Below are 23154 nucleotides of genomic sequence, written 5' to 3' on the forward strand. Positions count from 1 at the left end.
TTATTGTAGGAGGTATCAGAATTATGGCCACCTGAAGAAGGCTGAACGCCGAAACGCGCGTAGAATCAAGCATTAGCCATAACCAATGATTATTTCCTATGTTGTTTTCTGTTTTTCATTGTTTTTCTGTCTCCTTTTGGAATTTCTGTGTATAGTAGAAGCACAAGTGTCTACACGAATATGATATGACATAATGATTTTGATACAGAATATGTATAAAGAAGAGCTATACATATATATATAAAAATGAGAACAAGAAAGTAAGAAATAAAATGAGTTAATGAAAAAATACGTGTATTAGTTGTCATATTCAACCAATAGGGGTTCAAAACTGAAGTGTTTGATTGTTTGTGCATTACCTTTGTTGAATTGTTTCCTATATAGTTTTGTTCAAAAAATTTTTGCTTTAAAACCCTAGGATAGGAAATCTAATTTAGGGGTACCCTTGTTAAATTACAATATAGGCCGGAGGCAGTGGTCAGAAGTGGCCCACACCCACCTGTCATTGGCTCGCAATGCACAGAGTTAGTGCCAACAGGGCAGTTGTCAGTAGTGTTCGATCACCTCCGTAACGATGAACCTATTCCCTCCGGACTGCAACGCATCATCCTCTTACACCTTGCCTTGCTTGCGATGATATGTATTCTGCCTTTGAATAATCCATGTTCAGCTCCAAATCTGTGACCTACTCTTGCGCAGCATTGGCCGGAGGCAGTAGTCCACGTGGGCCCACAGACACGTGTGGTTGTGATGCTATGTACAGACTTGGTGGCACCACATCGAAGGGAGTATAGTGACATGAACTCTGCCTTAAATAATGTTCACTGCCATGGTGTAATCAAGACTCAGTTCCAAATGTGTGACCTACTTGACCGTGGTGGAGGCCGGAGCCGGCAGTAGAGTAAGTCAACGAGAAAGGAGTAAAGCGGGCCTGTGTCGTTGAGGACATGATGGTCTGAGAGGCTGTCTAGGTCGCTGGCCTCGGTCTTGGAGCTTGCGCTGGCACGTTGTGGGCCCTCCTTGACACACACCGGTGTCGAAAGGTGATCAGTGTGGCCTGGCCACGCAGGGGCGGGCCTGACAGGTTCGGGGTCCTGCAGGCCAGGGTACGGCAGGCGCACAGGATCGCAGGCAACTCCACTCATGAGGACGGCATCGGCCTTGCGGCGTGGTGGGATGAGCCGCCCTGGCAGACACGTTGGGCATTCCGGAAGAGGACCACACCAAGGGCTACGTGCTTTTTATTCACACCCCTACGCTGGCCTGGCATACGCTGGGCCATCCCGCTCATGCTTATGGGGGCACGTAACAGGCAACATTTCTGCAAACTCCCCCACTGGCTGGGGTGACATGGCTGCGTCCACTGTCCACTACACTCCATACACCAGAGGTGTATGTTGCCATGGATATGGGTGTGTTTGGCACACTGTGGTCTATCCAGCACATCTCCGCCACTCTTGTCATTGTGTACTTTCCCAATCTTGGTTCTTCTGCATCCTTCACACATGCCTGGTTGCCACCTCTCTCCACATTGGGCTAGTGTGTGGCTGAGGTGACATGCTGTTGATGGCTCATGTTCATGGCTTACCCAGGTTACCATTGTAAGTTGTTCTGTTGTGTCTGGTTGGTGGGCATGTTGTTTTGCATGTTGGTTGTGATTTTGTGACGTGTGCATTTCCAGGGTTGTGAGTTGCATGATTGTGGAGTTGAGGTGAGTGGGGTGTTCATTTGGAACTTGCCAAGGAGCTGTGCATTTCCTTGGTACCATTCTGTGAATGCTGGTTGCTGCTGGACTGTCGGAGGTTGAAGGGACCATGCACACTGACTGGGTATTTGGAGGCGAGATTGGTTCAGGTTCCACAGTGTTCAGATGTTGCCTGCACATTGATGTGAGACGTGTGCTTTCTGTTGTGGTGATTGTGTGCTGTGTAACCAGGGGGCACACGTATGACATGTGTGCTGTGGATAGCACCCAACAGGTGCGTGCATCCAGCTATGGCATATGGTCCTTGCTTGGTCTCCAGCGGATCCTGCGCATTGTGTTGGATGTGTGGGGGCTGGGGTACCAGGCTGATGGTGATGTCCAGGACAGGTGTGAGGGATTTGGATGTGGCTGGCTGTGAGACTCCTCTGACTCTGGCGAGTGTTGGTTGGGGGTACCAGAGGCCAACAGGTACAGCACAGCCAGCAGCTTTGTGTGGGGTGGGTTGTTAGTTGTCCGCTGTGTTGTTGCCGTCGGCCTGTTGGGCGATGTTGGTCAGGATGCATAGGATGGTTATCCTTTTGTGCCTGTAGTGGGCAATGACATTGTCAGGTGTTGGGTCTGTGAGGCTGGTGCATTTCCTTGGGCTCTGCTGTCTTTGTCTGCGCAGCCTCTGTGGTGGTCCGGGGGGTTTCCATATGGGTGTTGGGGTCCTGGGGTGGTGGCGGTGGGTGTTGTGGCCCTCTGGATGTTCGGGCCGCATGACCAGTGGCTCCATGGCATCTGTTGCCCTCCGATGTGGCTGTGGGCAGGGCTCCCTTTTGTGGTGCAGGCTGTGGCCCGACTTTGCACCAGGTCAGAGCAGGTGTTATTGTCCTGCTGTTAACGCGCCTTATCGCCTTTTTTGTGTTCTTATTGCAGTTCTGACTTGTCGTTGTGAAAGATGTGGAGTGGTGTTGACGCGGCTTTTTGCACGGGAACGCCTACTCGCCATCTCATTAGAGATAGTTGCGAGGGTCATCTGTGGCGATATTTTTTGCGGCTGCTATTGCGGGTAAACTGGTCTTGTGGGCTGTTAACACCAGCTTGTGATTGGTGCGATAAGTTTATCGCAACTTTGGCTGTGATAAAGTGCCGTTAACTCGGCAATAGATCCTTGTGAATATCCCTCTTAGTGTTTCAATACTTTTTTACTTAGGCGTGTCAGACTGAAATTTTGAGAAACAATCCATATAAGAATCTGCACAATAATGTGTATTACAGCATATTGCTAACTTATTCTTCCAAGTACATGCAAATAGTGTGTGACAGGTTACATATGTAATTCACCAGATGGTTCCAAAAGAGTAGATTTTTCTCACTAAAACGTATAAATACATATGTTTCTGGTTGAGTATAACAATACTCCTCGGATGATTGGATGAGAGCATAGATAGTGCCTACGTAATTCCCTCAGAATATAGGTAGTGCCTAAATCATTCCCAGAGTATAAAGGAACTACATCAGTGGTTCCATACCTGCATAGTTAGTGTCTGTGTATTCAAATAACTATATTGCTACTATCTGGGTGATTGGATGAATGCATGGGTGTTGCCTGTGTAGTTCAAGAGTACATAATTGGTGCCTGTGTGATTGGAAGAGTGCATGTGTAGTACCTGGGTGATTGAATAAGTCTAGATATCACACTTGATATATAATTGCATACATGGTTCTCTAAAGAGTATACATTGCTCTGTTACTCAGCGTCCACATGCATCAGTAAGTTTCTAAAACTGAAATCAAAAATTCTCACCATTTGAAAGCACAATTCATTTTGCAAATATTTATTGTGTCTTTAAAACATATATTCAGAATCTCTCAAAGAAAAGTTACATGGCAATTGAATCTAGCACACAAACTCTCAAAAGACTTTCTAAACTATTACCCCTTCCCAATTTTAAACACAGCATGTTGAAAGAAATGCACCACTCTCACTATATATACATGATTTTCAATAGCCTTGAAGAACATAGATTACCATGGAAACATTCATGTGATTTCATAAAAATATAAACCTTTTGGCCATCTTTCCAAAAATATATAGTTCTCTGTATCTTTAAGTAAACTCAACAGTCTCATTGCACATATAACTATCTGCAACCAGCAAAAAACATATCTCACCATCTAAACATATGCAAACCAGTCATATAAGTTAAAAACCACATTGACAAACACTTCCTAATACATACCTAACAAGTATTACTACTTTATAATTAGGCTATCCTGTTTTAGGTTTAAGCAAATAATAATTAATAAAACCCTATCGAAAGGAAAATAGCCCTTACCGGTGTAAACATATAAACAATGAAAAAGCACCTTTGCAATTAAAAACTAAATGCCATGCAAAGAAAGGAAAAGGTGAGTAAAAGAGTCATTTTTATTTCTTCCTGAGGGGGCCAATACAATGTAACATTGTTATACAAGGAAGCAGCAAGAAAGACTGGGCTAACATTATTCTGCTTGTGTTTTGTTGTTTAGGGATGCAACTAAAATATTGTTTCTTCTTCCTTTTGCTTTTTTTCAGTTTTGTGGTCTTTGGTCTAAAGATGCTGGGTTTAGAAGCCTTTTTTATAGGTTTTATTTAATTATTCTAGAAACTGTGGATAATCTGGAAATATCAAAAACACATTTGAACTTTTGGCTACATTTCATTCTTTCAGGGGTAGGTACATTGGCTGGTTTCATAAGAATCTTCCCCAATATGTACCATCACATTTACCCACAGACAGAGAATGGGTGAAAACCTTTCATACATCTGCCCCCTTTTCTATTGAGTCATTATTGATAGTAGGTGTATTACCAAACACTCCAGGCTTTAAACATTCAATGCAAGGTGTAGTGACAGGTACATGTAAACAGAGTGCTGTCAAAAAGCATCTGGGATAGTGGTGAAGACGTTACACCAGACTTTAAGAAAACATGGAATGCAGTGTCACTTGGAATGCTGCTGCAAAAAGTTCAACAAAGATTGGAGTGATATTGTTTGTATTTGCAGTAATTCAGCTACGTATATGAAAAAGTTGTGTAATGACCTGTCAAAATTGATACCTGAGCTGAAGTGCTTCCCTGTAAGAGATCTTTGCCACTTGCTAAATGGTATGTTGAAAGCATCTTTATACATTTCAGAGTTAATAAAGAATGCTATTGACTTTGGAGTCCATTCTAAAACGCGAATATTTCTCATTTTGTGCTTTGTGCGGCATCAAAGAAAGTTAACCCAACTGTGTCATTTAGCAGGTGGTTCTCAGTCCTAGAGGCTGTGAATGCTATATCATCCTTGTGGTGACCGTTTACAGAATATTTGCTTAGTGATAATGCCAAAGGCAAGAAATGTGAGGGTCTTTGGTCGCATATTGATAATGATGTGAAATAAGTACACTCTACTGCGTTCTTGGATTTTTACAGGAAAACATGACTGTTGTAGGGGACATAATCAAAAAACTAGAGTCTGAAAACACTCGTGTCTACCAAGTGTTCAGTGTAATTGGTATAAACGTGAAACATTTCCTTGAGAGTAGGCTAGGCAACACTTTTAGTGACTTTTGCACTGCAACATGTTCCATGTTAGAATTCTTGCCACTTGGTAAGCAAAGAAATGTTGATGAGCAATTCAAGAAATGTTATTTTACGGTGCATGAAAAATGGCTTGCAATGATGCATAGAAATGTTCCTTCACCAACTATGGCATTTGAAGTCAATGAAGCCTCGCCGAGGTACTCTGCACAAGCTCTAGATCCCTTTCATAATGGGTAATTTTCTCAGGACTTTGAAAAGTACTGCTTCATTTTTGACCGCTTTAATAACTGAGGGCAGATGTCTCCAGTTCAATGCATAGGTTGCAGAACCTGTCCCAGAGAATAGCAATCTTAAGGTGCAATAGTATTGTCATGGAAATCTATGTCAGTGGCCAGAGTTACCAAATTGTGTGCTGGCTGTTTTTGCATTGCCCGTCTCAAGTGCTAAGGTTGATAGGGCCTTTTCATAGATGAACATTTACATGGGAAGGAAACAACAAGCGTGCATGACCAAAGACTCACTAAAGAAGTATTGTATGGTGTACTAAAATGAGGTTGATTTATAAACTGTATTCGGACCTCATATACCCCATATGCACATTGTCTGTACACATGCACTATCAGTGCAGAAAGCAAGCAATATTAAAAGCAAAAGATTTCATAAACACCACCAGAAAACACTGTTTCTGTTGTTTTTAATCATACAGAAATGTGTATCCACTGATAACCACTGTTTTTAAGGTATTGAAAACACTGAAAAAAACCCACCAGAATTGACCAAAAACAGAGCCTATTTATAATTTATATACAGGCACAGCACATGTTTGTATGTTTTATTCATGACTACCGTACTCCTGTTTAATAACGTGACTAAAACTACTGCAACTCCCAGAATGCAAATAATATAGATGTATCTATTCTGCACATAATGCTTAGGCATTTAAAACATTGTCATTGTTAAAAAGGCATTGCTCGTGGTAATTTTGAATAGTACTAACATTTTAAACACATACCCTCAGCTAGATACAGTTCATCAGATACATCTTAATTTCTAATGTACATTTTTTCAATAAATAAAAAGTTATATGCATACCAGTGAATTGAGCTCGTAGATAACATTGTTTTTTTAGCACTTTAGTACTTTATGCATAGATTTGACATGATTAAGATTTGTAAAAACTAAGATCAATAATGGTACACCACTCTCATTGAAAGCAACTATTAAATGGCAACCTCTTTAACTTCCCACTCTATCATAATGAGAAAGGCAGCAAATGAAATTATGCCTTTCATTTTAGTCTACTCTAGCTTCACTTATGAATAGTTAGAATCTGTTAACCATTTCCCTCTCTTTTAAAACGCGGTTCCTGTAGGCACGTTTCCGCGATGTATTCTCGATGATCACAGAGAAATCATGAAGAAATAGGAGTTCATACCTATATCTAGCTTCATTCTTTTAATTTAAATAATACACTACAGTTTATTACATAGTCCTGATTTGGAAATTAAAGCTTGCCATTACTTAAATTGTGTCCACTCCTCAACTTTAATTTTTTTTCTCTTTTTAACACCAGTCCTCCCAAAACACTCTTACCTCAGTGTACCTAACAACCCAGTGGAACCAGTAGGTCACAAACTCACAGCACATTCTAGAGGGAACATGCACCTTCCAAATGAGGTGCAGCAGGTGTGGTTTACTCCATTCATTTACAAGCATATCAATGTCTGTATTACATTTATTTTTTTAAACAACAGCCAATATTAAGACTTTTTCCTGAGGCATCCAACACACTACCCAATTTATTCACTTTCATGCTGACAGCATTCAATGACATATATTATTATTATTTTGTTTTTTAGAAACACCTCAATTTTAATTGCTTTTCCTTTGGAAAACAACCTCATCCAGCTCCAGTCTTCTTCTGACTGCTATTGCTCCTTCACTTCAAAATGCTTAGACTATGGATTGTAAGCCACAGTTATATCAATTGGGCTAAAGAGGCTGCAAAAAATAGAGGTAATGACAGGGACTTTGCTTTGCCAAATGTGCAGATTACTTGGTTTGGCTAGAGAGTGTTAAAGTTTAATCAGTTGCTGGGTATGGTTAAATTCATTGTGAATTCTCAAGCTCCTCACCTCATGATTGTGTAATGTGGTGGCAATGACCTAGGCACACTGACTGTGGTAGGGCTGGAAATCCTAATTAAAGATACATTTGCAAAACTGATGCTGCTTTCCCCTCACACTGTCTTGGTGTACTCTAATATATGCCAAGTACAAAAATGGAAGTGGTCAAATCAATTCTGTCCACAGATTGACAAATCTGGGACACATGTTAATAAAACAGTTTCTGCATTCTTCAGAGACCATCGCATGGGCCTTATCTATAACAACAATCTGCATTTTGAATGCATGGAATTTATAGAAATGATACAGTGCACCTTATAGATGAAGGCAACAGGGTGTTTGTAAGTAACCTGAAACTCTGCACCCGGTCTTATGTGTAGCAGCCATATACACACAACCAACACAACGGCACTTGTCAGAGGCACCGTGTACCCAAAATACTGTGAACTTTTTTTCAAAGCACTTTTTCTTTAAGTTGATGAATCTGGGCCTTGCTATGAAGAATGGCACTCCAATTCGAAAAAAAGTATAGAAATGTAGAAGAAGGGGTTTCTGAAGAGGTGCAAGGAAGGCATAGACCAGCTCCTGTATACAAATGACAGTGTAGTAGTGTTTGTAGTATGCAACAGCAATCAATTCATATAGTGAGAAATTTCTTACATAACTTTTCAAGGAAAAGTCTAAAACAGAAAATGATGGTTTTGCATGGGTGAGGTCCGTGCAAACTGAGAAACATACTAATTTACAGGGACACTAACTACCGTGTCTATGAAAGAAAGTGTTCCAAACCACCTTTCGTCATTTCAAAATGTTAGACCTACACCACTCAAAAATGCGAACTTTCGTTAGGAGGCTTTACAATATGAAACATCCTGCTCTATGTTTAGGAGAAATTAATAGAGATCTTTTGCATGGTACTGTAGCAGAGGCAGAAAACATGTCTGATGATGTTCAGTTCCATTTATTTGGACCCGAACAGGAGTGTAGGGTAAATCAAGAGTAATAACAACAGGAGTTTCAGAACAGGAGACAGGTATTGGTGTTGGTAATTTTGAAAAAGAGATTACAAACTTTATAACAATATCTTCTGAGAAACCGAACTGTGTTTGTATATGTTGTCAACGCACTCACCACAAAATTCAAACTCGTAATGTTGAGTTGTACATTAAAAGTGAAAAAGAGAATAATGATAAGTGGCATGAATTTCTTTTTTACTTATTTGTGGAGGAACAGTTTGACTTGTCTACCTGACAAGTTATATGTAAGAGCTGATATAATACGTTAGAGGATAACAAAATGCCTCCTAGAGCTGTACACATTTACATAGAAGTGGTACCTATTCCAGAAGTACTTAAAGATTTGATTATTTATGAATCCATTCTGATCCAATGTATATATCCATTTCAAGCCATAGTTCGTATGGAGCCCAAGACAGGGAAATTACCTCCAACTGAGCTCCAGAAAGGTCTGAAAGAGAGAGTTGTAAACTTGCCATTAGATTTGAAGCAAAATACTGTAACAATAAGGGTACAGACAAATTTGTAAGACAGCCTTCAAATTCTAGTGAATGGTGTCCCTACTGAGAGTAAAAAAATATGGTAAATGTTAGTAGATATTATTCTTTGAAACTGCTCTTTTTGACAAATGAGAAGAGAACATAACCTTAAACCGATATGTTACTAGACAGGGAAATTACCTCCAACTGAGCTCCAGAAAGGTCTGAAAGAGAGAGTGGTAAACTTGCCATTAGATTTGAAGCAAAATACTGTAACAATAAGGGTACAGACAAATTTGTAAGACAGCCTTCAAATTCTAGTGAATGGTGTCCCTACTAAGAGTAAAAAAATATGGTAGATGTTAGTAGATGTTATTCTTTGAAACTGCTCTTTTTGACAAATGAGTAGAGAACATAAACTTAAACCAATATGTTACTAAACAGGTAGAGTCAAGCCTTATGTCTATCTATGTGTTTTACACCATGTCAAAAACATGCAGTATTCGTGACTACCGATGTCATTTTGACCTCTGGTGTCGCTGCAAACAAGAAAAATGCATTTTTGATGTACTTTTTTTGACAAATGAATACAAAGGGGAAAGCCAAATAAATATCTTACTAAACAGCTAGACTCAAACTTTATGTAAAATATGTCTATATATGTGTTTTACACTTTGTCAAAAACATGCGGTACTCACGGTGTTCCACTTAGATCGCAATGTCATTGTGAACACCAAAAATAACTTAAAATAAGATGATTACTGTACTTTTTAAATAAATAGATGACAAATACAACAATAAGTGGTGCACAATGCAGATGTAATGTTCAATATCTAATTATAGAAAAAAATTGAAAAGTTATAAAAGATAACTTAAAAAAACAAAGGTAATATAGACATTAAAGTTAATTAATACAATCTTAAAAACCTTAAAAAATCACTTAAAAAGCAAAGGTTATAGAGATTTTATAATTAGGAATGTAAATAAAAAAAACTTATGAATTCAATGAAAAAACAAAGGTTACAGAAAACCTTAAAAATTCAGTGAAAAAACGAAAAGTTACAGGGACGTTATGGTTATGAAACAGGTTATTGAAAACCTTAGAAATTCACTGAAAACACCATAGGTTATAGAGACATTATAGTTAGGAAATAGAATTAAAAAACTTTAGAAATCGACTGACAAAAAACGATGGTTACAGGGACATTATAGTTGGGCTCAGATTTCACTCGTACGTAAACCATAGAAATTCAGCAGGTATATTTACCTGAGCTAACTATAACTCATGCCCCACAATGCACTGCTTAATACATTACTCATGACCTGATCAGTGACATCACTGATGACATCACTGTTGACATCTCAAATGACATCACCGATGTCATCGTTGAAGACATCTCAAATTACATCACTGGTGATTTCATCCACAGAAACACTGACACACCCACTTACACCCCTATAAACCATGTCATACACCCACTCCCACACAATCACTAACAAACTTATGCAAAGCACCCACACAAACACTCACACATTTCATCACTCATCCATACAGCCAGTAACACATAAACTGACCCATAGAGCCACTAACGGAACCACTAACTCACATATACAGCCACTCATACTGCTACTCACTTACCAATACAGCCACTCACAGATCCAGTCATTGAGACATAGCCATACTCACACACCCACTCATACACCCATGGAACCACTGATACAGTAAATAAGTTACCTTTACACCTACTCACATACCTACTCACTCACCCATACAGTCAATCAATCAATCAATCAATCAATCAATCAATCAATCAATCAATCAATCAATCAATCAATCAATCAATCAATCAAAAGCTTTATTCGGTTTGTAAGATACAACCATATAAGCAGAACAAACAGTAAAACAGAGAGGTTAGATTACATAGCAAAAAAGTGCCTTATACAATGGGCAAAATACATTATTATGTACAAATTCAACCCCTTTCCATACCAAACAAATATTCCATTAGAATTATTTGGCAATGTGCAATTTCCGCATAAAGTGACAAATGTATAGTAACTGTGCAAAGAATGCAAAGTGAAAAAAAGGCATTATTAAAGTGCAGTATGCATCCACAGTCTCCTCAAGGTTAGAGGTACAGAAACATTGCTATCAGTACATGATAATGTGCAAAATACGCAAATTAATAAAAGCTACACAGGGCAAATTATTGACTTCCTTATAGTTACACATTTTAACACATAAGATGCAGTAGAAAAACAAATATCTGGGCTTTCTAAAGATGATATTAACTTCATTGCTGTTTTGGTGGACAGAACATTATATTTTAAAAAGATAGGTTTAAGATAAAATTTCCTAAAATGGTAATAAAATTTACAAAACAGTAAAAAATGGCAGCAGCTTTGCTTTGAAATATTATCGCAAGGGCACATGGAGTTAGATCTAATTCTCATATGCGGGAATGACACTAGGTGGTGAACAATCCCCAACCTTAAACGAGTTAAAACAAATCGATGAGAATTATGTGTTACAATGGTAAGATATGTCTGAAAACCTTTAATCAAGTTTAAATCATAATAGAATACTGTAGTTGTTAGATTTCTAGACTGCCTCTCTCTGGCCGCTCTCTTATATGATAGAAACCTCAGTTTTAGGTCTTTCTTTGGTATCAGCGCTGCAGCTTCTGGACTCAAGCGGATATTGCGATCATATACAGTCACTCACAAGCCACTAACTGACACATACAATTACTCACACAGCTACTCAGCTACTTATACATTTACCAATACTATACTAATATTAATATACTAATACATGTACTCACTCACCTATACACTGACTGAGAGAACCACATACTCTCCCATACAACCTCTCTCACAATCACTTTCTATCCCATACAACCACTCAAACACATATTTACTCACACACCCACTCACGTACCCATACACCCACTTACACACCCATTGATGCACCTATACAGCCAATCATGTACCCTGTCGATCACCCATACAGACACTTATGTACCTGCTCAAACACCCATTCAGTCACTCATGCACTGTCTAATTCACCATTTACAACCACTGATACACCAACTCAGTCAATTATACAGACCCAAAACATAGAATCTCCATGCATTTTCAATAGACTTCTTTAAGATAGTTTAATGCAATCACATCTAATTTGGCAGGAAGCTAGATCTTGGTCCACAGACTATGCTTATTGCAATTTGGTGTAAATCCATTCAGTAGTACTTTAGAAACTAAGGGTAAAAAATAAATGTGCATTTTGAGCCTTCACACCCTCGCAGGAGCCTCTCTTGCAAGAGAGAGCAATCTGATTTGCTGGCTGTTGAAATGCGAGAAATGTAATGGTCCCAATACTGTTTACTGTGAAAAATTTGAGGTGTTTGGGAAATAAATAAAAAAGCTATTTAAGGGGGCAGCAGAAAGGCATGTTGTTGCCCTAGGTTTACAGATAAGTTATCTAAGGGATAAGTACAGTGAAGAAAATAAATGTATATAGATTTTACCTAATTTTTACTATCTTGCAGGACCATCATGAGATCATAAATAGTAAAAAGGGGAGCTGAGACACTCCATTAGCAGAAATGCTAATACTAAAGTATGCACATTTGCCACTCTAGGAAGGATTATTACTGGAGATGGTGTTTGTCAGAGTGTACTACTTAGGCCCATCAGCTTTGTAAGTGTTGTAAGTAGGGTAATGTTTCTTCCCACACACTACTGAGCAGGGAGGACAGTCCCTGAAGAGAGCATGCTGTGCACAACTGTATTCCAAGAGAGAGATCTCAACAGAGAGGCTACAATGCACACCCGTCATCTGAGACAGAGATGTGACAGAAGAACCCAGTACATGTACATAGCCTAATATACACACCAGTTATCTGAGAGAGAGGTCTGACAGGAGAGGCTAGTCCATGTACATGCCCTACTATGCACAGGCAAAGCAAACACAAGCAGATGATGGACAGAGCCCTGAATCTTTTCAGACACTCACCCCCAGTCACAGATCTGGGTTGAATCCATGATTGTTCTTTAGCTCACTTTGCCACCCCAGTTCAGACACAGCTATATGCAAATTAGCCTTGACCCTGTGCCTCATGGGAACAGTCCAGCCCAAACTGCTAAGTCGTGTCTTCTCTGTACCAGAAACAAGCATCCTGGGACCGGTTTCGGGCTAACAGACCGAATTCAGCCAGGCTAGCTTGAATCCAGTGGCACAGTGAGCAAGAGACCCACGTCTGGGCATACCCTGCCAACTTAGTGATGACAAAGCAAACACAAGGAAATGATGTATGGAGCGCTGAAACTTTTCTGGCACTCACCCTCAGTCACAGATCTGGGTTGAATCCATCATCGTTCTTTAGCTCAATTCACCACCCCAGTTCAGACACAGTTATATGCAAATCAGTCTTGACCCTGTGCCTCAAGGGAACAGTCCAGCCCGAACTACAAAGCTTTGTCTTCCCTGGACCAGAAACAAGCACCCTGGTACCGGTTTCATTCTAACAGCCCTCATCAGCCAGGCTAGCTTGAATCCAGTGGCAAAGTGAGCAAGGGACCCACGTCTGGGCATACCCTGCCAAATTAGGGCAAACAAAGCAAACAGAAAGAGATGATGCGCAGAGTGCTGAAACTTTTCAGACACTCATGCCCAGTCACAGATCTGGGTTGAATCCATCATCGTTCTTTAGCTCACTGCACCACCCCAGTTCAGACACAGCTATATGCTAATCAGTCTTGACCCTGTGCCTCATGGGAACAGTCCAGCCAGAAATGCCAAGCCATGTCTTCCCTGGACCAGAAACAAGCATCCTGGGACTGGTTTTGGGCTAACTGCCCTCATCAGCCAGGCTAGCCTGAATCCAGTGGCAAAGTGAGCAAGGGACCCACGTCTGGGCATACCCTGCCAACTTAGGGCGAAGAAAGCAAACACAAGGAGATGATGGATGGAGCGCTGAAACTTTTCAGACACTCACCTTCAGTCACAGATCTGGGTTGAATCCATCATCGTTCTTTAGCTCACTTCACCACCCAGTTCAGACACAGCTATATGCAAATGAGTCTTGACCCTGTGCCTCATGGGAACAGTCCAGCCAGAAATGCCAAGCCATGTCTTCCCTGGACCGGAAACAAGCATCCTGGGACTGGTTTTGGGCTAACAGCCCTCATCAGCCAGGCTAGCTTGAATCCAGCGGCAAAGTGAGCAAGGGACCCACGTCTGGGCATACCCTGCCAACTCAGGGCAAACATAGCAAACACAAGGAGACGATGGATGGAGCGCTGAAACTTTTGAGACACTCACCTTCAGTCACAGATCTGGGTTGAATCCATTATCGTTCTTTAGCTCACTTCACCACCCCAGTTCAGACACAGCTATATGCAAATCAGTCTTGACCCAGTGCCTCATGGGAACAGTCCAGCCCGAACTGCAAAACCAAGTCTTCCCTGGACCGGAAACAAGCATCCTGGTACCGGTTTCAGGCTTACAGCCCTCATCAGCCAGGTTAGTTTGAATCCAGTGGCAAAGTGAGCAACGTACCCATGTCTGGGCATACCCTGCCAACTTAGGGCGAACAAAGCAAACACAAGGAGATGATGGATGGAGCGCTGAAACTTTTCAGACACTCACCTTCAGTCACAGATCTGGGTTGAATCCATCATCGTTCTTTAGCTCACTTCACCACCCCAGTTCAGACACAGCTATATGCAAATGAGTCTTGACTCTGTGCCCCATGGGAACAGTCCAGCCCGAACTGCAAAGCCATGTCTACCCTGTACCGGAAACAAGCATCCTGAGACTGGTTTTGGGCTAACAGCCCTCATCAGCCAGACTAGCTTGAATCCAGTGGCAAAGTGAGCAAGGGACCCACGTCAGGGCATACCCTGCCAACTTAGGGCAAACAAAGCAAACACAAGGAGATGATTGATGGGGCGCTGAAACTTTTCAGACACTCACCTTCAGTTATAGATCTGTGTTGAATCCATCATCGTTCTTTAGCTCACTTCGCCACCCCAGTTCAGACATTGCTATATGCAAATCTGTCTTAACCCTGTGCCTCATGGGAACAGTCCAGACCGAACTGCCAAGCCATATCTTCCCTGGACCGGAAAAAAGCATCCTGGGACTGGTTTGGGGCTAACAGCCCTCATCAGCCCGGCTGCTTGAATCCGGTGGCAAAGTGAGCAAGGGACCCACGTCTGGACATACCCGTCCCACTCTGGGCGACAAACTCAAAAAGACCAATTGAAGGACAGAATGCAGAACAATGTCACCAGTCCTAAGATGCTTGTTTGTGGTCCAGGGAGGACCTGGCTTGGCAGTTCAGGCTGGACTGTTCCCATGAGGCACAGGGTCAAGACTGATTTGCAAATGGCCAGGTCATAAACGGGGGTGGCATGGTGAGCAAAAGAATGATGGATTTAACCCATATCTCTTGACTGGGGTGAATAATTTTATTTGTTCTGCATTCCGTCCATCAATTGTGTGTCTTTTGCTTCCTCACCGGGTATGGCCTGACGTGAGTCCCGGGCACACTGTGCCACTGGAATCAAACTATGCTGGTTGATGAGGGGTGACACCCCAAAACCGGTCCTAGAATGCTTGCTTCCGGTCCAAGGAAGACCTGGCTTGGCAGTTAGGATGGACTGTTCCCATGAGGCACAGGGTCAAGACTGATTTGCATGTTGCCAGGTCTAAACTAGGGTGGCATGGTGAGCATAAGAATGATGGATTTAACCCAGATCTCTTGAATGGGGTGAATGTTTTGATTTGTTCTGCATTCCGTTCATCAATTGTGTGTCTTTGGCTTCCTCGCCCTAAGTGCGCCGGGTATCCCCTGACGTGGGTCCCGGGCTCACTATGACACTGGAATCAAGCTATCCTGGCTGATGAGAGGTGAAACCCCAGAACCAGACCTAGAATGATTATTTCCGGTCCAGGGAGGACCTGGCTTGGCAGTTCGGGCTGGACTGTTCCCATGAGGCAAGACCGATTTGCATATGGCAAAGGAGTCCTAACTTTACTACTCCTAAACTGACAAAAATCCTAACTTTAAGACTTTCGGTATTTGCAGAAGGCATTTAGGAGTCCTAAAGTTAGGAGTCCTAACTTTACTACTCCTAAACTGAGAAAAATCCTAACTTTAAGACTTTTGGTATTCACAGAAGGCATTTAGGAGTCCTAAAGTTAGGACTCCTAACTTCTGTGAATACCGAAATGAGTAAGTGCCTTCTGTGAATACCAAAATGAGTAAGTGTCTTCTGTGAATACCAAAATGGTAGTAAGTTTAGGATTTTGTCTTAAGTTAGTTCTGTGAATGGGGCCCTACCTCTCTATACACCTTACTGCACAAACCCAGAATCTGAGAAAAAGGTCTGGAAGCAGTCTATGTAGACACCTTAGTATGGACTCCTGTTATCTGAGAAAGAGGTGTGGATAGAGGGAGCAGTCCTTGCAGACACCTTACTATGCATTCCTTTCATGTAAGAGAGAGGTCTGAGGGAAGAGGCCAGTCTTTTCTCACACCTTACTATGCACACCAATCATCAAGGAGAGGTGTCTCACTGGGGAGGCATGTCCCTCCATAAACACTACTACACACACCTGTCATCTGAGTCAGAGGTTTGTGTGGAGAGGCCAGTCTCTCCCCACACCCTACTACACACATCTGTCATACAATAGATAGGTATCAGTTGAGAGGATCCTCCTTCCCGGATACTGCTATTTCCCTACAATTTTGTTGCAAGACTATTACTAGAGTAGCTCACAAGCTTCAGGGAATGAAGCTTGCTACATCGACATGTGTGATCTCATGAGACCTGACGGAAAATTACGGAGGCTGCCACAAGGTGTTTTACAATCTCACAAGCAAGCACCTTGCAGGATTCACATGGAAAATTACTGGGCCTGCCACAACATGTTTTATGATCCTGTGAGAGTCTCGTGAAATCGTATGGGGAAGTAAAAAAATGGTAAAGACTCAACCAATAGTTACCATTCTTATTGCATGGTTGAAGAAATGCTGTGATGTGATTGGGAGCTGAACCAGGATTAGCTCAGATTGTTCTTAGTGATATGGAAGAGAAGAAAGTCTTTTGGAGTTGTGTTCAGCAATTTGGAACTGAGGCAGACTGGTTTCTTCAGCTGTATTTAAGAAACTGCTCTATGTTCAGGTAATTAGACATAAACTTTATAAACGTTTTAGAGAACTGCCAGTAAGTGCACTACTGCTGGTAAACATATTCTACACAAGGTTTAGTGAGTCAAAAGCTATTTGTAGATGTGCATGTTTATTAATAAAGGTTTTGAGAGGTAAACTTTATAATGTGGAGAGATATCACCAAGTATTGGACGTTGTGTTAATAAACAAAATGTTCAATATGTATGTAGTTGTAAGTAAAAGAGGGAGTGATTCGGAAATTATAAAACAAAAAGGCCTATTATTTTTATGAACTTTACTGTGCACATATGTCAGTGTTATCAATTATTGATCAGTATGTAACTTTACTTTTTTTGCTTTCTCTTGTCCTTTATTAGGTCAAAAATTGAAAACAGAAGTTTTGAAAACAGAAGTTTCATATCTTAAATGATACAGAAGAGAAAAACAAAAATTGTTCACTTTGGAAGAAAGAGGGAACAGTAAATTTGTGGAAAGCCAGGAAAATAAAATTGCACAACTGATGTTGCTGTCACTGCCTACAGTGACATTTGTACCCTAAAAGAAGCTTGTTCTGTAGCTACTTACTTAAACAGTAAAAATATTCCTTTATTTAGAAAATGAGGGTTGTTATCTGCTTGAGCAGGTGCAGAGTCCACTATATGTTTAACACACCGGGGGGGATATTCTCAAGAACATGCGATAATCATTGCCAACCTAGGTGAATGCACATGCACAGAACGCCGTCTATCGCGGGAAACTAACACCTTGTTAACGGCGTATTCTTGACATGCGGGCAAGAGGCAATAGTTTCACGATAACGCATCAAATATCCGCGTTAAACTTACCGGGACCCGAACGTGAAAAAAGTTGCGATGGGCCCAACAACGAAAAGAATATCTGCGATAAGCAGCGCAGTGGGGTGTGGTCCACCTGCCTCATCCTCCTCATCATCGTCCGGTGCATCTGGAACCTGGATCCATGGGGCATTGGTGCATACACAAATGTTGTGCAATACACAACATGCAATGATCATCTTTCACACTTTTACTGGGCTGTACAGGAGTCTTCCACATGTGATTCGCAGGCACCTGAAACATGACAAATGTGCGACCAACAAAGCCCCTGGTGCGTTTTGTTATGTTATGTTATGTTAAATTTATTTCTATAGCGCGCGTACACCCAAAGGTTTCATGGCGCTGAAGCAGTGAAGTACTAGAAGAGAGGGTTACTGGTAGGCTTGTGTGAAAAGAAAAGTTTTAAGAAGGGATCTGAAACGCGGCAGGGATAATTCAAGTCTGAGATCCAGCGGGAGGGAGTTCCACATCTGAGGTGCCAGAAAAGAGAAGGTGAGTCCGCCATGTTTTTTACGATTGAAACGAGGAGAAGTAAGAAGGTTAGATTGAGACGAACGGAGTGTGCGAGTGGGAGAAAAACGAGAGATTAAAGAAAAAATGAATGCAGGTGCCTTGCAGGTGAGGGCTTTAAAAATAATACAGCCCAGTTTGAATAAACAGCGTTTGGCAACTGGGAGCTAATGGAGGAACTTAAGCAGAGGGCGAATGTGTTGGGAACGTGGTTGGTGGGAGATGAGGCGGGCGGCCTGATTCTGTACCAGCTGGAGACGATGAAGTTGATAGTGGGGAATGCCAACATAGAGGGAGTTGGCATAATTTATTCGTGAGATGACCAAGGCCATGAGAACCACAGTGAGGGCCTCGGAGGTGAGAAATCTAGCGATCTTCCGGATTCTGCGTAGGTGGAAGAAGCATGAAGATGTAACTGCCCCAATCTGGGGTGTCATGGACAGGTCACTGCTGATGATCACTCCAAGGCTTTTAACCGATTTGGAAGGTGAAGGAGGATTACCCAACGAGGGGGGCCAAAAATTGTTGTCCCAGGGGTTGGAGGGGCCGGTCAACACCAGCTCGGTCTTATCTGGGTTGAGCTTAAGCTGACTGATATTCATCCAGTCCCTGATGAAACAAAGGGTGGCCTGAAAACTGGCGATAGACGCGGCAGAGGGTTTGATGTCAAAGACAAGTTGAAGATCGTCCGCATAGTTGAAGCAGACTACTTCAAACTTGCAGAGCGAGTGAATGAGAGGGACCATGTAAAGGTTGAAGAGCAAGGGTGAGAGAGACGATCCCTGGGGGACGCCGCAAGTAAGAGGAGTCTTTTTTGCAAGAAAGGCGGACAGGCGTACGGCCTGGGAACGGTCGCCCAAAAAGGAGGAAATCCATTTTAGGGCCAAGCCCTGAATGCCAGCAGCTCTGACACGGTCGATCAACAGATTATGATCGACCGTGTCAAAAGCGGCCGAGAGGTCTAAGAGAACAAGGGCTTGGGAGAGATTGTGATCCGCCCCCCTGCGGAGCTCGTTCATCACGGCAAGTATGACCTGCTCGGTGGAGTGAGCAGGTCTAAAACCGGCCTGATGGGGATCTAGGAAGGAGGAGCATTCAATAAAGGAACTAAGGCATTGTGTAACATGAGCCTCCAGGATCTTGCTCAAATAGGGAAGGAGGGAAATGGGTCGATAATTGGTGAGATTAGTAGGATCAGCCTGAGGTTTCTTCAAGATGGGGAGAACCTCAGCTGCTTTAAAGGAGGCGGGGACGACTCCTGTTTTTAAGGAGTTGTTAAGGAACGCAAGCGGGAGGTCAGGACAGGTAAGGAAAGCTTCAGAAAGGAATGGGGGGGGGGCAAGGATCCGAGGGAGAGCCCGAGCTGACCTTTTTTAGGAGTAGAAGGAAATTTTCCTTGGAAATCGGAGGAATTTGATCGAGGGACATGGTGTTTGTAGGAGGAGACCCCAGGACTAACGGGGGGGGAGCCGAAGGAATACTTTGTTTGATGGTGGAAATTTTCTCAATAAAAAAATTATTGAGGGCGTCGCAAAGATCCTGAGTGGGTGCAGGTTTGAGGGTCACCCTGTTTTTGGGCCACATTGTACTGCCTCTGGTCCAGGGTGTTCTGGGCTCAGAGGGGTGTCATCATCCATGGGCAGTGTGCATTTCCATGATCACCTGTGAGAGGTAAGTGAGACATCGGTGAGTTGGTGGTTCTGCATGCTGTGTTGACATACCTACAAGTCTTGCGGCGTGTGATGTGTGTGATTTTGGAATTCATGTCTGCCATGTTTTGCTCCTGGCAAAATGTGTGGGATCAATGTGTATTACGTAGCCTCACAGCTGCTCCTCCCTCCCCCCGAGCCTATTTCCCTGTGTGCGCTGCGCGGTTGCATCACTTGTACTCCTATGGCATACCATTGTCATGCCTGTCTGCACATGTCCGCAAGCCTGACAATAAAACTTTCCTGTTTGCCACCTCGAACCGCTTGGTAGCGCTTTCATGCATGAATCATGGGAACTACCCTTTGCTTATTGGTGTCTGAGGAAGGATAAAGCAGTTTTTCATACAGGGGAGGAGTGTGAATCGACAGTGTGTCACTCTCTTTAAGGGGACACCAAGACCATCCTTCACACCTGTCTTTACATTGCCTACTGATGGCACATAACTTATGTTACACAATCAAGACTGCTGTGGCTTGCGGGCAGGAGTCCAAAACCTGGTAACAGTTTCCCAGGGCGTAACTTGCTGTAGCAAGGTCCCTGTACTGCCCACGCAAGGGAGTTAAGATCCTACACTTTGGCATTCCATTCCGACTTTGAAAGCAGAGTTCAAAAAGTAGAGCAGGCACAAAGCCCTTTTATTCCAACAGGAGGTGGCCCTTACTTCCGCCAGAGAATAATTCAAGGATTGCAGGTGGCTCGGACCTCGAGTCAGATACAATCGCTTCTTGACACTGACATCCCACTTCACTTGGGGGAACTAATTTACCAAATATTCAATGCATCTGAGACGACAGGCATTGCACATTTTTTTAAATGTGGGGGATCTGGCATGGTCTGTTCTGTCTGAATTATATTCGTGGTAATACCAACTTTCATTCATTTTATCTATGCCAGCGTCTTCGGAGGCTGTCACTTCATATTGGCGCTCGAAGCTGGTATCCTGCTCCTCCTCTTAGTGCTTTGAAATGGCTGCTCACTCTGAGGCTATGCAGAGGCCGGCCCAGCTCTAAATCTACTGCAATTGCCTGTATGAGGCTTTTGGATGCTTGCCCTTAGCAACGATTGGCGTAAGTTACGACTTGACCTTTCGATTTACATACTATACTTGCGTTCAACCTGTGCTCCATTGCAAAATATGTCATTTCTCCTTGGCGATGGAACTGTGCCTGTCGAACACATGGTCTCCAGTCCCTGATTTCAGCTGGTTGATGGATCTCTTGGAGGCGCATGACCAGGCTTGTTCTGTGGGTGGTCAAATGACGCGTGCAGCTTTACTTGGAATCTTGGCTGAATGGCACATCTGTGCAGCTGCGCAGACTTTCCTACAACGTAGTTTCATTGACTATCACGCAAATTTCCTATTCCTGGTTTTGGATGCTCCTGCATATGAGGCACATCCTTGTTCCTTCAACTTACTTTATTGGATGTCATCACTTTTTTCGACCAATGACAAGGATGAACTGTTAGAGGGAATTGCATTTTCTTGCACACGTACCTTCATGGATTGACTGCTTAGGTCTTCACAACTATGCTGTCTGCATTATTGAATCTTTTTTCCACAGCTCAATGTGCCTTTAGCTTTTTCTACTAACTTTCCATTTTTTCTAAGATTTCGTCCATTTATTTTTGGGGGGAAGTCCCTCACCGATATTTTGAACACTGCCTGACTTTTGAACTCTGTTTTTGGTCTTCTGTCTATGTCATACTGACTCACCAGGGGGAGAGTCTCATATGGGTTATGAGGCCCTATGGATACATTGTCAACATTGCTAAGTTAGCCTGAGTTTGCTTGCCCTATGCTGCTGCTTTTGTGCACGCCTCTGCTACCGATTGTTTTCACGACACTTTTCCTCTGCCCTGTACATGGTGACAGATTGTTTTTCACGTTCTCAGCTTTCACTTCAAATTCTGTCTGAACATAATGTGCACGGTCGGTAGACAATGTCTCTTGTTGTTCTGTTCGACTCAGTGCCTATTACCTAGACAAGACATGTTAGCATCAGCTGCAATTTGGACTAATCGTGCTTTGATATAACGTGGTTGCATGTCTTTGAAACACACTTGAAGGAAGTCGTTTCATGGAGCTGAGCTCTGCTGTTCCTATGATGTAGACCTTTGCGTTTGGGCTTTCAGGTAGGGGGTCTGCTAATGACTCCTAGACATCTTCTGTTATGTAAGATGACTTCTTACTGCCGAGGGGAGGGTGATTGGGCCTAGTGATTTTGACTTTCTCACTGTCGTTATCAAGCTCTGCAGCATCGGCTAACTCAGCCCACAAGGTGTTCAGGGTGCATAGCTCTCAAATGATGCCACATCCCAGTGGTACTCATGGAATACTGCTTGTTCCGTCTGTCCCTGCTGTACTCTTTTTTGCATAAGTTATTAATTACATATTTGGCAGACACTTTCTTCCCACCAGGCCTCATCTGAAAACATAGCCAAACCAAGGACTCCCTGGGTGGCAGAATTGGTCAGAGAGCTAACCAAAAAGGTGTAATCACTGAAAAACCCAAAAGAGAAATGAAGCAACAAGGAAAGTATCTTTCTTTGCTAAATAAAGACACACATACAAATCAATCATAATCCTTCCTCCGAATGTCTTTCCTCTCCCAGACACCTCACAGGTGTCTTGTGAGAGGCCATCAGGATTGTAAAAAAATAAATAACTTTTTAATATCTCAAATGCAACAATATGTCAAATGTTTTTCTACTTTAAACAATACTTCTCATGTCTTACTTTCTTCAGAACTGCAAAAGAAATTGTTATGAACTGATTTCCAAATCTATATTCTTGCAAGCGGATCACCAGAGACAAACAGTCAGTACAGCCCCCTTGTAGTCTGTGCACGGGATTGTGTGTTCGGCACCTGTGATCGTCTCATGTGAGCCATATGTTTGTAAACAAAATAATTAATACAATATACATACTGTACTGACTTTATTATTAAACCATTAGAATTCAATAATAACTGACCAGGTGAAAAGGAAAAGAGAACTCTGCACAACAGATGAGAATAAT

Source organism: Triturus cristatus, chromosome 8 (genome assembly GCF_964204655.1).
Source record: "Triturus cristatus chromosome 8, aTriCri1.1, whole genome shotgun sequence".
Lineage (NCBI taxonomy): Eukaryota > Metazoa > Chordata > Amphibia > Caudata > Salamandridae > Triturus > Triturus cristatus.